A 13,660-nucleotide genomic window follows, 5' to 3' on the forward strand; every position below is an offset into this window, starting at 1 on the left:
GATATTTATGTAAAATGATTTGCTCAAGACAAGCCAGAACCCTTCTCCTCCGGGAGACAGCTAGGAGCTGGGCTGAGATGATTTGGGCACTTGAGGAGCAAAAACGAATTGGACTGGCATCTGAGAAGCCACCTGAGCCTGGAGTTGGCTGTGGCAAGTGGATGGACATCTGTTGTTTATGTGTGTTCAGCACCATCCTCTCCCTTTGGGGAAATGTTCCTCTTCCACTTGGACCATGTGATTGGGATGGGGCTGCCAATCACAGTTTCTTACCCAACCCCCTGGCCACAGGGGTAGACATATGATTCAGACTTAGCCAATTACGGCATCTATTTGCCTGGTCCCCAGTGATTGGTCCAAGTGTGTGGCCTAAGCTTGCTTGTTAGAACCATCTCCTTTGGCAATGAGGACAAAGAACATTAATGTTTTTGTGTGTTGGTGTTTGAAGAACAAGAAGCAGGGACTTGTGGGGCCTTCTTTCTCTGTCACGTGGCTGTCTGCAGGGGAGAACAGAATCAAATTGGGACCAGCAGAAACGGAGGAAAAAGGAACAATGAGTATGGAGACTCCAATTCCAGTTCTTGAGTCCTCTGGGGCTGCCCTCATTCTTGTACTTGCATTTTAATTCTGTTGCCTCTTTAGTTTCATGATCCAGTAGGTTCTCCTGGAATTGCTAATAGGCTGCACACATTGTATCTGAAGAAAAACCTTCTAGTTTATGTATTTCTTACATGGAAGTAGATTGTCTTGTCAATTAGATAATGACCCATTCCTTTATAGTTTGTTCATTTTACTACTGTATACTTAAAGGACATTTAACATTTTCTATATGAAAAATGTATACAGTAGGTATATGTGCCCTGTATTGTTTATTTCTTTACATAGAGAACAATTTTTAAAATGATCTTAGAAATCTGAGTAATAAAGCAGTAATAATACCAGAAACGACTACCATAAATTTTATAGATTAGGTAAGGAAATGAATCAATTGCTTATCTCTCTCATTTTTTAATGTATTTTTTTATTGTTGGTAGTATTACAGTAGTCTCCAAGTTACCCACCCTTTACCACCCTCCTCCCAGCCCATACGCCAGTGATGGCGAACCTTTTGAGCTCGGCGTATCAGCATTTTGAAAAACCCTAACTTAACTCTGGTGCCGTGTCACATATAGAAATTTTTTGATATTTGCAACCATAGTAAAACAAAGACTTATATTTTTGATATTTATTTTATATATTTAAATGCCATTTAACAAAGAAAAATCAACCAAAAAAATGAGTTCGCGTGTCACCTCTGACACGCGTGTCATAGGTTCGCCATCACTGCCCCGCCGCCCTCCCCTCCCCACCTCCCCGCACCAGGTCTTCACCACCCTATTGCCCGCATCCATGGGCTATGCATTTGGTATATAAGTTCTTTGGTTTATCTCTTCTCATCCCCCAACTCCCACATCAAGGTATGTCAGTCTGTTCCATGCCTCCAGACTTCGGTCTTATTTTATTGATCAATTCATTTTGTTCATTAGATTCCACAAAGAAGTAAAATCATGTGATATTTGTCTTTCTTAAATTGGTTTATTTCACTGAGCATAATATTCTCTAGGTCCATCCATGCTAATCCAAAGGGTAAGATATACCTCATTTTTACAGCTGCATAGTATTCCATTCCACAGCTTTTATATCCATTCAGCTACTGATGGGCCCTTAGGCTGTTTCCAAATCTTAGTTATTGGTAATAATGCTGCTATGAACATACAGGCGAAGACATGCTTTCTGATTGGTGTTTCAGGATTTTTAGGATATATTCCCAGAAGTGGGATCACTGGGTCAAACTGAAGTTCCATTCGTAATATTTTTTTAAAAATATATTTTATTGATTTTTTACAGAGAGGAAGGGAGAGAGACAGAGAGTCAGAAACATCGATGAGAGAGAAACATCGATCAGCCGCCTCCTGGGGATGTGCCCGCAACCCAGGTACATGCCCTTTGACCAGAATCGAACCTGGGACCTTTCAGTCCGCAGGCCGACGCTCTATCCACTGAGCCAAACCGATTTCGGCCGTAATTTTTTTTTAAATTTTATTTCATTGATTTTTTACAGAGAGGAAGGGAGAGGGATAGAGAGTTAGAAGCATCGATGAGAGAGAAACATCGATGAGAGAGAAACATCGATCAACTGCCTCTTGCACACCTCACACTGGGGATGTGCCCGCAACCAAGGTACATGCCCTTGACTGGAATTGAACCTGGTACCTTTCAGTCCGAAGGCCGACGCTCTATCCACTGAGCCAAAACCAGTCAGGGCTATTCCTAATTTTTTGAGGAAATGTCATACTGTTTTCCATAGTGGCTGCACCAATCTGCATTTCCACCAGCAGTGAACTAGTGTTCACTTTTCCCGTTTCCTCACCAGCACTTGTTGTTTGTTGATTTTTTTGATGATAGCCATTCTGACTGGTGTGCGGTGATATCTCATTGTGGTTTTAATTTGCATTCTCTGATGATTAATGACTTTATCATTTTTTCATATGTCTCTTGGCCATCTGTATGTTCTCTTTGGAGAAATATTTATTCAGGTCTTCTGTCCATTTTTTATTGGATTGTTTGTCTTTCTTTTGTTGAGCTGTATGGGTATTTTATATATTTTGGATATTAACCCCTTATCAGATGTCTCATTGGCAAATATGTTCTCCCATATCATGGGTTCCCTTTTCATTTTGATGGTGTTTTCTTTTGCTGTGCAGAAACTTTTTATTTTGATGTAGTCCCATGTTTTTTTTCTCCTTAGTTTCCTTTGCCTGAGGAGATGTATTCATAAACATATTGCTATGTAAGATGTCTGAGATTTTACTGCCTATGTTCTCCTGTAAGATTTTTATGGTTTCATGCATTATATTTAAGCCTTTTATCCATCTTCAGTTTATTCTTGTGTATGGTGTAAGTTGGTGGTCTAGTTTCATCTTTCTGCATGTGTCTGTCCAATTTTCCCAGCACCATTTGTTGAAGAGACTGTCTTTACTCCATTGTATGTCCTTGCCTCCTTTGTCAAATATTAATTGACCGTAATAGTGTGGGTCAATTTCTGGGGTCTCTGTTCTGATCCATTGGTCTATATGCCTGTTCTTGTGCTAGTACCAGGCTGTTTTATTTGTAATGGCTTTATAGTATAGCTTGATATCTGGGATTATGATCCCTCCTACTTGGTTCTTTCTCAATATTGCTACAGCTATTCTGTGTCTTTTATGGTTCCATATAAATTTTTTGAGTATTTGTTCTAGGTCTGTGAAGTATACCATTGGTATTTTAATAGAGATTGTGTTGAATCTATAGATTGCTTTGGGTAGTATAACGATGTTAACAATGTTAATTCTTCCAATCCATGAATATTATATACTTCCATTTGTTTGTATCTTCCTCTATTTCTTTTTCCATGTCCTATAATTTTCCAAGTATAGGTTTTTTACCTCCTTGGTTAGGTTTATTCCTCAGTTTCTTATGTTTTGTTGTTGTTGTTGCAATGGTAAATGGGATTGCTTTTTTAGTTTCTCTTTCTGGGAGTTCATTATTGGTGTATAAAAATGCCATAGGTTTCTGGATGTTGATTTTGTATCATGCTGCCTTGCCAAATTCATTTATTAAGTCTAGTGGTTTCCTAGTGGAGTCTTTAGGGTTTTCTATGTACAATATCATGCCATCTGTGAATAATGTCAGTTTTATCTCCTCCTTTCCAATTTGGATGCCTTTTATCTCTTCTTCTTTTCTGATTGCTGTGGTGAGGACATCCAGTACTGTGTTGAATAAGAGTGGTGAAAGTAGACATCCTTGTCTAGTTCCTGTTCTTAAGAGAAACACTTTTAGTTGTTGACCATTGAGTATTATGCTGGCTATACGTTTGTCATATATGACCTTTGTTATGTTGAGATATAATTTCTCTATTCCCACTTTCCTGAGAGTTTTTATTAAAAAGGGTTTTTGTTGAATACTTTTTCTGTATCTTTGATATGATCACGTGATTTTCATCTTTCAATTTGTTTATGTGATGTATCACATTTATTGATTTGTGAATATCGTACCAGCCTTGCATCCCCAGAATAAATCCCACTTGATTATGGTGTATAATCTTTTTAATATATTGCTGGACCCGATTTGCTAATACTTTGTTGAGGATTTTAACATCTGTGTTCATCAGGGATACTGGCCTGTAATTCTCTTTCTTTGTAGTGTCTGTATCTGGTTTTGGAATTAAGATAATGCTGGCTTTGTAAAAAGACTTGGAAGTGTTCCTTCCTCTTGAATTTTTTTTTGAATAGTTTGAGGAGGACAGGTGTTAGTTCTTTGAATGTTTGGTAAAATTCTCCTGTAAACCCACCCAATGCAGGCCTTTTGTATGCTGGGAGTTTTTAAATTACTGCTTCAATTTCATCAGTTGTTATTGGCCTACTCAGGTTTTCTGATTCTTCCTGATTGAGTTTTGGAAGATATGTTTCTAGAAATTTGTTCATTTTGCCCAGATTGTCCAGTTTGTTGACATATAGCTATTCATAGTATTTGCTTCTGATCCTTTATATTTCTGTGGTGTCCATTTTTATATTGCCACTTTCATTTATCATTTTATTTATTTGGTTCCTCTCTCTTTGTTTCTCAATGAGCCTGGCTAGGGGTTCATCAATCTTGTTTATCTTTTCAAAGAGCCAGCTCTTGGATTCATTGATCTCTTGTACTTTTTTAAATTTTATTTTGTATTCTCTATGTCATTGATTTACCCTCTGATCTTTATTATTTACTGCCTTCTACTTCCTCTGGGCTTTTCTTGCTGTTCTCTTTCTAATTCAATTAGTTGTAGGGTTAGATCAGCCGTGGGCAAACTATGGCCCGCGGGCCGGATCCGGCCCATTTGAAATGAATAAAACTAAAAAAAAAAAAAAAGACCGTACCCTTTTATGTAATGATGTTTACTTTGAATTTATATTAGTTCACACAAACACTCCATCTATGCTTTTGTTCCGGCCCTCAGGTCCAGTTTATGAACCCATTGTGGCCCTCGAGTCAAAAAGTTTGCCCACCCCTGGGTTAGATAGTTTATTAGTGCTTTTTCTTGTTTCTAGAGGTAGGCCTGTAATGCTATAAACTTCCCTCTCAGGACTGCTTTCACCGTGTCCCATAGGGTTTTGCATGGTTGTGTGTTCATTTTCATTTGTTTCCAGGAAGTTTTTAAATTCTTGCTTGATCTCATTGGTAACCCATTCATTGTTTAAATAACAGGCTACTTAGCCTCCATGTATTTGAGTGTTTTTGAGTTTGTTTGTTTTTTTTATTATAGTTGATTTCTAACTTCATGCCATTGTGATCTGAGAAGATGCTTGGTATTATATCAATCTTCTTGAAATTGTATAGGCTTGTTTTGTGTCCTAACATGTGGTCTATCTTTGAGTTCATGTGCACTTGAGAAGAATGTATATTCTGTTGCTTTGGGGTGAAATGTTCTATAAATATCAGTAAACCCATCTATCTAGTGTGTCATTTAAGGCCTCTTTTTCCTTGTTGATTTTTTGTCTGGAATATCTATCCAGTGATGTCAGTGGAGTGTTGAAGTCCTTACTATGACTGTATTGCTATTAATCTCTCCCTTACAGTCCATCATGAGTTTTTTTATGAATTTGCATGCTCCTATATTGGGTACATATATGTTTACAAGGACTATATTTTCTTGTTGAATCATTCCCTTTAGCATTGTGTAGTGGTCCTGTCTCTTGTTTTGACATCTGTTTTGTCTGATGTAAGTATTGCTACCCCAGCTTTTTTCCCCTTTTCATATGCATGGACTATATTTTTCCATCCCTTCACTCTCTGTGTGTATCTTTTATTCTGAGGCGGGTTGGGGGTTGCCTCTTATAGACAGCATATATATGGGTCATGTTTTCTTACCCATTCACTTACCCTACGTTTTTTGACTGGAGCATTTAATCCATTTACATTTAAGGTTATTATCGATAGGTATTTTTTATTGCCATTGTTATTCTTTATGCCTAAGATCTTCTCTCTCTCTCCTTTTCTTCTTCTTCTTAAAGCAGTCCTGTTAATATTTCTTGCATTGCTGGTTTGGTGGTAATGTACTCTTTTAACCTTTTTTTTTTTGTCTGGAAAGCTTTTTATTTCACCATTGATTTTAAGTGATAGCCTTGCTGGATATAGTAATCTTGGATTTAGGCCCTTGCTTTTCATTACTTTATGTTTTTTAAAATTTTTTTTATTGTTTAAAGTATTACAGATAGTAGTACATATGTCTCCTTTATTTCCCCATTGACCTCTCCCCAGGCTACCCTCCCCCCCCAACACATTCCCTCACTGCCCCTCCCCCCTCCAGTGTCTTGTGTCCATTGGTTATGCTTATATGCATGCATACAAGTCCTTCAGTTGGTCTCTCAACTCCCCTCCCCCAACCTTCCCCCGCCTTCCCGCTGTAGATTGACAGTCTGTTCAATGCTTCTTTGCCTCTGTATCTATTTTTGTTCATCTGTTTATTATGTTCTTTATATTCCACAAATGAGTGAGATCATGTGATAGTTATCTTTCACTGACTGGCTTATTTCACTTAACATAATGCTCTCCAGTTCCATCCATGCTGCTGCAAATGGTAAGAATTCCTTCTTTTTTACTGCAGCGTAAAAAAGTAATGAACACTATTCCATCATGTAGATGTACCACAGTTTTCTAATCCACTCATCTGCTGATGGGCACCTAGGCTGTTTCCAAATCCTAGCTATTGTAAATTGTGCTGCTATGAACATAGGGGTACCTATATCTTTTCTGATTGGTGTTTCTGTTTTCTTGGGATATATTCCTACAAGTGGGATCACTGGGTCAAATGGGAGTTCCATTTTTAATTTTTTGAGGAAACACCATACTTTTTTCCACAGTGGCTGCACCAGTCTGCGTTCCCACCAGCAGTGCCGGAGGGTTCCTTTTTCTTCAAATTCTCTTTAGCACTTGTCATTTGTTGACTTGTTGATGATAGGCTTTTCATTACTTTGATTACTTCATGTCATTTGCTTCTGGCCTGAAGTTTTTCAATTGAGAAGTTAGTTGACATTCTAATGGGAATTCCTTTGTAGGTAATGTTCTGTCTCTCTTTTGCTGCCTTTAAGATTCTTTTTTGTCTTTGACATTTGCCATTTTGATTATGATGTGTCTAGGTGTGGATCTCTGAGTTTATCTTGATTGGGCTCTCTCTGCCTCCTGAACTTGTGTGACATTTTCCTTCACCAGGTTGGGGTAGTTTTCTGTCATTATTTCTTTAAACAGGTTCTCTGTTCCTTACTCATTGTTTCCCCCTTTTGTTATTCCTATAATGCAGATGTTTTTATATTTCATATTGCCCCAGAGCTCCCTTAAACTGTCTTCCTGCTTTTTAATTCTTTTTTCTATTAGCTGCTCTAATTGGATATTTATTTCTACCTTTTCTTCCAAATCACTGATTTGATCCTCTGCTTTATCCAATCTACTTTTAATTCCTTCCAGTGTATTCTTGATGTCAGATATATCATTCTTCATTTCTGTTTGGTTCTTGCTCATGGCCTCTATTTCCTTTTTTCATGCTTTTATAATTTGCACTAATTTCCTTAAGCATCTTTATAACCATTACTTTGAACTCTCTATGTCTGATAGATTGCTTGCTTCCATTTCATTTAGTTCTTTTCCTGGAAATTCCTTTTCTTCATTTGGGGTTTGTGCCTTTGTCTCCCCATTTTAGCTGTCACTCTGTATTTGCTTCTGTGTATTAGATAGAACTGTTATGCCTCCCAGTTTTTGTGGAATGGCTTTATGTAGAAAGTTTCTTGAGGGGTCCAGTGATGCAGTCTTTGTTCATCTGAGCCGAATACTCTAGGAATGCCCCTTGTGTGTGTTACTTGGGTTCTCCTGTTGTAATTGGGACTTGATTGTTGATGTCCAATTCATGGGAGGGATCTCCCCTCTGACTTACTGCCAGTGAGGTTCAACCCCAATGTTGTGCCAGTTGTTATACAGGTGCTGACAACAGAACAAGACATAACTATAGGAACAAACCCAAAATACCATGAAAATCAAGCTACTTAATGCACTAACAACAGGAAACACTAAGAATGAAAAAGAAGGGAATGCAAAGCAAAGGAAAAATAAAGAGAATACTAAAAGACACATGGCCAAAGACTTAGAGGGGATGTTGAGAAAAAGGGAGAAAGAAGACAAAAAAATGGCTATATGGGAGCAATGAGGAAGCTAAAAGAACTAGTATAGGAGGAAAAAAGAGAAGGAAACAGAAAATAAATGAAATAATAATAATAAACTTAAAATGTAGTGATAATGGATATAACATATAGATAGAAAAACTAAAATGAGAAAAACACAATAAGATAAGGAAAATTAATGATAACAATAAGCATAGACAAAAGTAGAATAGAACCAAAGGGAAGAGAGAAATGGGAGACATGCAAGAAAAAAGAGAAGAAAGAAAAAAAGGGGGAAACACAAATACACATAAAAAATTACACACACACACGCACACACACACACACACACACCAAAAAACAGAACTGCACACACTCACACAGTGAAAAACCGTTGGGTCTGCTATTTGTGGAGCTCGCTGGATTTTGCTCTGATGCTGTTGAATCTGGTCGTTGGTGTGTCTATCCTGGGCCCCGGAAGCTTCTCTGGTGCAAGTCAATGTGAATTGCTGTCCCTTTCCGGCCCTGGGCAACCTGGTTGAGGTCCATAGGTTGAAGCCCTTAGTAGTCCAGCAGGTGGCAACTCCTTAGCCCAGAGGCTGGTTCTGCCTGGAGTCTTCACACCTTGATTGTCCCTGTTCTACGCTCTACTCCCTTCCCCCGTGGAGCTGGGCTCTGCAGGGATATCCTGGTCTTGGCCAGGATGTTTGGATCAGACTGGTGTTGGGGGTGGTGCCAGTGGCTTGTAGGGGTGGGGGTGGAGGGGCGGCGGGCCAGTTTTCTCCTTCTGATGCCTCAGCTCTGTCTGGTTTGCTGGCACCTCCCTTTGTCACCTGCAGGCACAGAGATTTCCTGCCCCAGGGTGTTCCCCCACTGCCTAAGGTTGCTGTAGGTCTGGTCAGAAGCAGCTGTTTTGCTGTGGTGGTGGGGGGCGGGGAGGATGAGGGGAGGACAGAGGGGACCTCCCCTGCATTCCAGGTGGGCAGGGCTGATCTCCTTCCTGGACCTACTGTCCAGCCCCCTTGCTGTTCACCCACATGAGTTCCTCAAAGAAATAAAAGCCCCGCCTTCAATGTTCAGTGTATTCAATGTTCAGTGAGCTCCATTGTGTGGCCCTGCCCACTGGTCAGGAGGAAGTCCCCAGGCTTCCTGATGACGGGTGCTGGGGCTACTCTCTCCAGGGACTTCAGCCCCGGGCTTCCACAGCTGCACCCACCCCGCAGTCTCCACAGCCAGTGCCCTCAGGCCTCCTCTCTCAGTCCCAGGCCCTCCTGTCTCACCTCCAGATCTGCAGCCTCTTCAGTCTCCTCAGGTCCTCAGTTCAGTAGGTCCAGGCCAGGGGAGGCTGCACCCCCCTCCGGGCCATCAGCGCAGTTCCTGGCCCTGAGCCCTGGCGGTGGAGCTGAGCAGCTGGGCTCTGGGGCGGAGCTGGCAGCCCCGTAGCCGTGTCAGTGGTTGAGTACACGGCAGGGGCAAGAGCCCTGCTGGGTCAGTGGTGGTCGCAGGGCGGTGACACAGTGTCCAGTCCCGGCTGGGTCCTGTCGGGAGCATGGGTTCTGGCTGGGTGCGTGCCAGGTGCACAGAGGCCCCGCAGGTGTCTGCTGCAGGCGTGTGGGTCTGGGTGTCACCTCTGTGGGCACACAGGGACCGGGGCGGGGAGCACGTGGGTTCGGGTCCAGGCCACGGTGTGTCTGGATGGTGGCGAAGCTGGGTGTCTAGCCGCTGCCACTCCCTGCAGCCTCCTCCCGAGGAGGACCTTGTAAACCTTTCAAGGTGGCACGCTGTCCACGCTAGAGCTGTGCCCAGGGAGTGGCTGTGGAGGTAGCAGAGGCTCCTTGTGCCCATAGCACAGGGTCTCCCAGCTGTTTCCTTAGGTGTACAGCTGGGCATTGTCTGTGGTGGGCGCACTTGGGCTATCTCTGCTGCTGCTGCTGTTTAATAGGTGTGCGGACCAGGGGTTGTGTCCTTGGGGCACCTATGTGTGGGATATGGGGTGGGATGCCCTGTGGGTTCAGGCCCCAACCCTGGCTACTCTGGGTGGTGGCAAGCCTGGGCGCCTAGCCGCTGCTGCTCCGTGCAGCCTCCTCCCAAGGAGGACCTGGTAACCCCTTCCCAAAGCCTTTCTTTTGGGCAGAGGAGCGACTGGCTCTAAGATCAGACTAGAAAAAAGGTTTGGGCAGATGAATCTGGGATTCACCCATCTTTCCAAATATAGTCACTTAGCTCCTCTCCCCTATTCAGTGCCAGCTGCAAACTGGGTCTGGGTCTGGGTCTCAGTGCTACTCTTTACCTTTAAGGATTTGAAGGTTAAAGCACCACTGCGACCCAGCCTCTTGGTACTCTCTATCCTTGGTCACAGCTTTCAGGAGCCACATATACACATTGCTCTGAGGGCAACCTAGGGACACAGAACCAGGCCTCCTAATGGAGGTCTCTTTGGGGGATAGGAAACCTTGGCTCTATTTCTGACAGTGATGCTAACAGTTACGAAGCTTTAGGCAAATCACCTTACCCATCTGAGTTCCTCAATTTTTACCTATCGAATTAAGGGGCTGACATTTGGATTTTCCCACAGGAAGATCCGAGTTTCCATTTCTGGGTGAATTATTAAATATAAGGTTTGCTGCTGGAAGAGATAAATTTTCAGTTGCATAAGCAGTGCATGCTTACTTCTTTTCATGTCATAGTCAAGAGGGGTGGCAGGCCAGATGGCCTTCCATGGCGCTCCCCAGGGGCCTGCTCCTCTCATTGTGGCTCTCCCCCTTTTAAGTTGGGGTTGCAAGAAGAGCAGATCAACTAATCAATGTCTCAAATCAAGATGAATCAAAACATTTGCACTGATGCATAGGGCAAGAGAGGAGGCTCTCTGGGAAGCTTTTTGGTTTGGTTTTGTTGTTTCAGTGCACTGTTCCTGGAGGTACTGCCACACCGGGTCCATGTGCGGAGTGGACAGAGCAAGCTCCTATTCCTTCTCCCTGCTTTGAAAATTCTTTTACTACATTGTCCTCAGATAGAGGATGTATCAGATATTAAACTGTTAAGAATGGACACTTCACTTGATCTTAGCCAAAAGGCTGAGAATTTCCCAGGAAATTTTATAGGCCAGGTCTGAAAGTGCATTCATCTATTCCACCTGCATTCTATTGGCCAAAGGTGGTCATACAGCTACATCTAAGCACAAGGAAGTCTGGGAAATGTAGTCCAGCTGTGTGGTAAAGAGGAAAGGAAAACAGATTGGCTACATAACCGGCCAGTTGGGTACAAAAAACTGTTTGCCACTTTAGATGGCAGTCCCTCTTCGCTAACTCCTACTTGACCAACGGTGTCAAACCATATACTTCTGCCTCAACTGGGGAGTCATTTCCAGGGGTTGAGAGAGGACAGCAGGCTTGATTAGGGAGTGTGTCCACACATCCAGCTTTTCCCAAGAGAGGCCCCGTTTATGCCTGTGGTTTCATCACTCCTTTTAGTCAGCGTTCCCTTGAGGCTCAAAAGTACCCCAGTGTGGATGACAAATTATACGGTCACCCTATTCCTAGGGGCGGGTAGCGCAGAGGACGAGAATACCAGGGTGTGCAAAGGTTCACGAAATTGTTAAAAAGAAGCCACACAGCCACTGTTCCGTAAAGACAGTATTTTTTTTTTTTTAATTTTAAAATTCTGCATCTGAAAACACGGTATGACAGAAAGCATCTATGTACACCTGCAGCGTTTTTGGTATGGTACAGTATTTATTACATCCACTGTTTTCTGCAAAAAAATTTGCTTTGTCAGACAGAAACAAACTCCCCTAGACAAAAAAATACAGCTAAGGCACAATTTCGTTGTTGTTTTTCTGCTAAATGAAGAGACAGAAAAGGTGCAAAAATGGGCGGGTAGTGCAATCGTTTCCGAGAATCACATTCTACCGCGAGGAACAAGCATTCGGGTGATTGGAACTTTGATTTCTGGTCAATTTCAGATAGTTCAATATCTCTTAAAATACTCCTTTAAATAAATAGCAAAATATCTACATCTTTCAGTGTGTGCCGTTTGAATTCTCTCTGTTTTTTAAAACTCTATTTACAGATTCTCTCTTTTTAAAAAAATCAATACATTACAAAATATTTCTGTACAGTTTTATGCATATTATGATCTATAACAAAATAGTTATTTTTAAAAACTATATCACCACATGTCTTCGGGGAAAAAAATGAAGGGGAACGGTAATAACTTATTGTGAGGCCTCTAAAAAAATACCCAACGCTACTGACAACATAATAATATTAAGAATAAAAAAAAAAAAAGGAAGGACTACAAAGACGATTGCGCGCAATTCCAGTGAATTTCCTATGAAAACCCTGGGTTGTCTTTGGCCTCCATCAGCCCTGGAGCGATGGAAGGGAAGAGGAGGGGCTCTGGATGTAGGGAGAGTGTTGCCCCTTGAAGAACACGACCCAGCAGCTGGGAATATTTAATGCTATCTCTTTCCAGGCAGGAAGGATGAAGAGATAAATTGGGAAACTCTCCTGATTCACCCTTGACTGAAGTAGGTAAGTCATGGCGTCTTTGGGAAGGGGAGGGTTGGAAAGCTGGATTTAGCACTCTGCGGGTAATGGAGCCAGCCCCGCTCACCACAGGGCGCTGGGCGGGAGGGAGAGCTGCAGGAGCTGGCTGAGGTGGAGGTGAGCACCCAAGCCTTCATTTCACCCATGGGAAACGCTTATGAATAGTTTTCCTAAAGACGACAGTTATTAGCAACTTCTAAGCATCTGCAAACTACAGATTGGCTGCCCCTTGCTTAGGAGATTTCCAAGAAAGAAAGCTTCAAGGGGCTCTTTCTTCTGGGATGAGGGTGGCAATGGGAGGGAGAGGGCGGTCAGCTTTCCAAAAATAATTTTAAGGCCACATTTCAAAAAGGAGAACCTAAGGCTTTTTGGGGGTGGGGATGGGGAGAAGATACGCAAGTCAGAAGAAAGCATGGAATGGAGAAGATGAATTAGGAATGGAGGTGGGGGGGGGGAGGGAGGGCCACATGCTCCCTGCATGGGGCGGGACAAGGACAGAACCAAAGACAACATGAGGGGCGGACACAGGTGGCGCCAGAAAGCCCTCCTCAGTCTTAAGAGGGGTCTATACAGTATTTTGTTTGCAGGGTGAAGAAGAATAAAACTTCAGAGAGAAAGAGAGAAACAGAGAATTTGCATAGATTGTACATTCAGCCCAAGCAGATCTGGCCACCTTCATTCCCCGCCAGGTAAACTTCTCAGCAGACACAGTGAGGTAGCGCCTGTGGTAGACCCATGGGCAAAGTAAGGTAACTGAGGCAGAGGCTGGGAGGACTTCCTGGGAGTGAGCTCAGCTCCAGCAGGGCTTCCTGGGAAGCTTCCAGATGTGTGGCAAGCTGGCTGCTAAAACTTGGGATTTGGAGAGAGCCGGGCTGTTTCCCACGCCACCCCCTCTTCCTGGCCCCCGTC

This window comes from Myotis nattereri, assembly GCF_964212035.1.
Source record: "Myotis nattereri genome assembly, chromosome: 4".
NCBI lineage: Eukaryota > Metazoa > Chordata > Mammalia > Chiroptera > Vespertilionidae > Myotis > Myotis nattereri.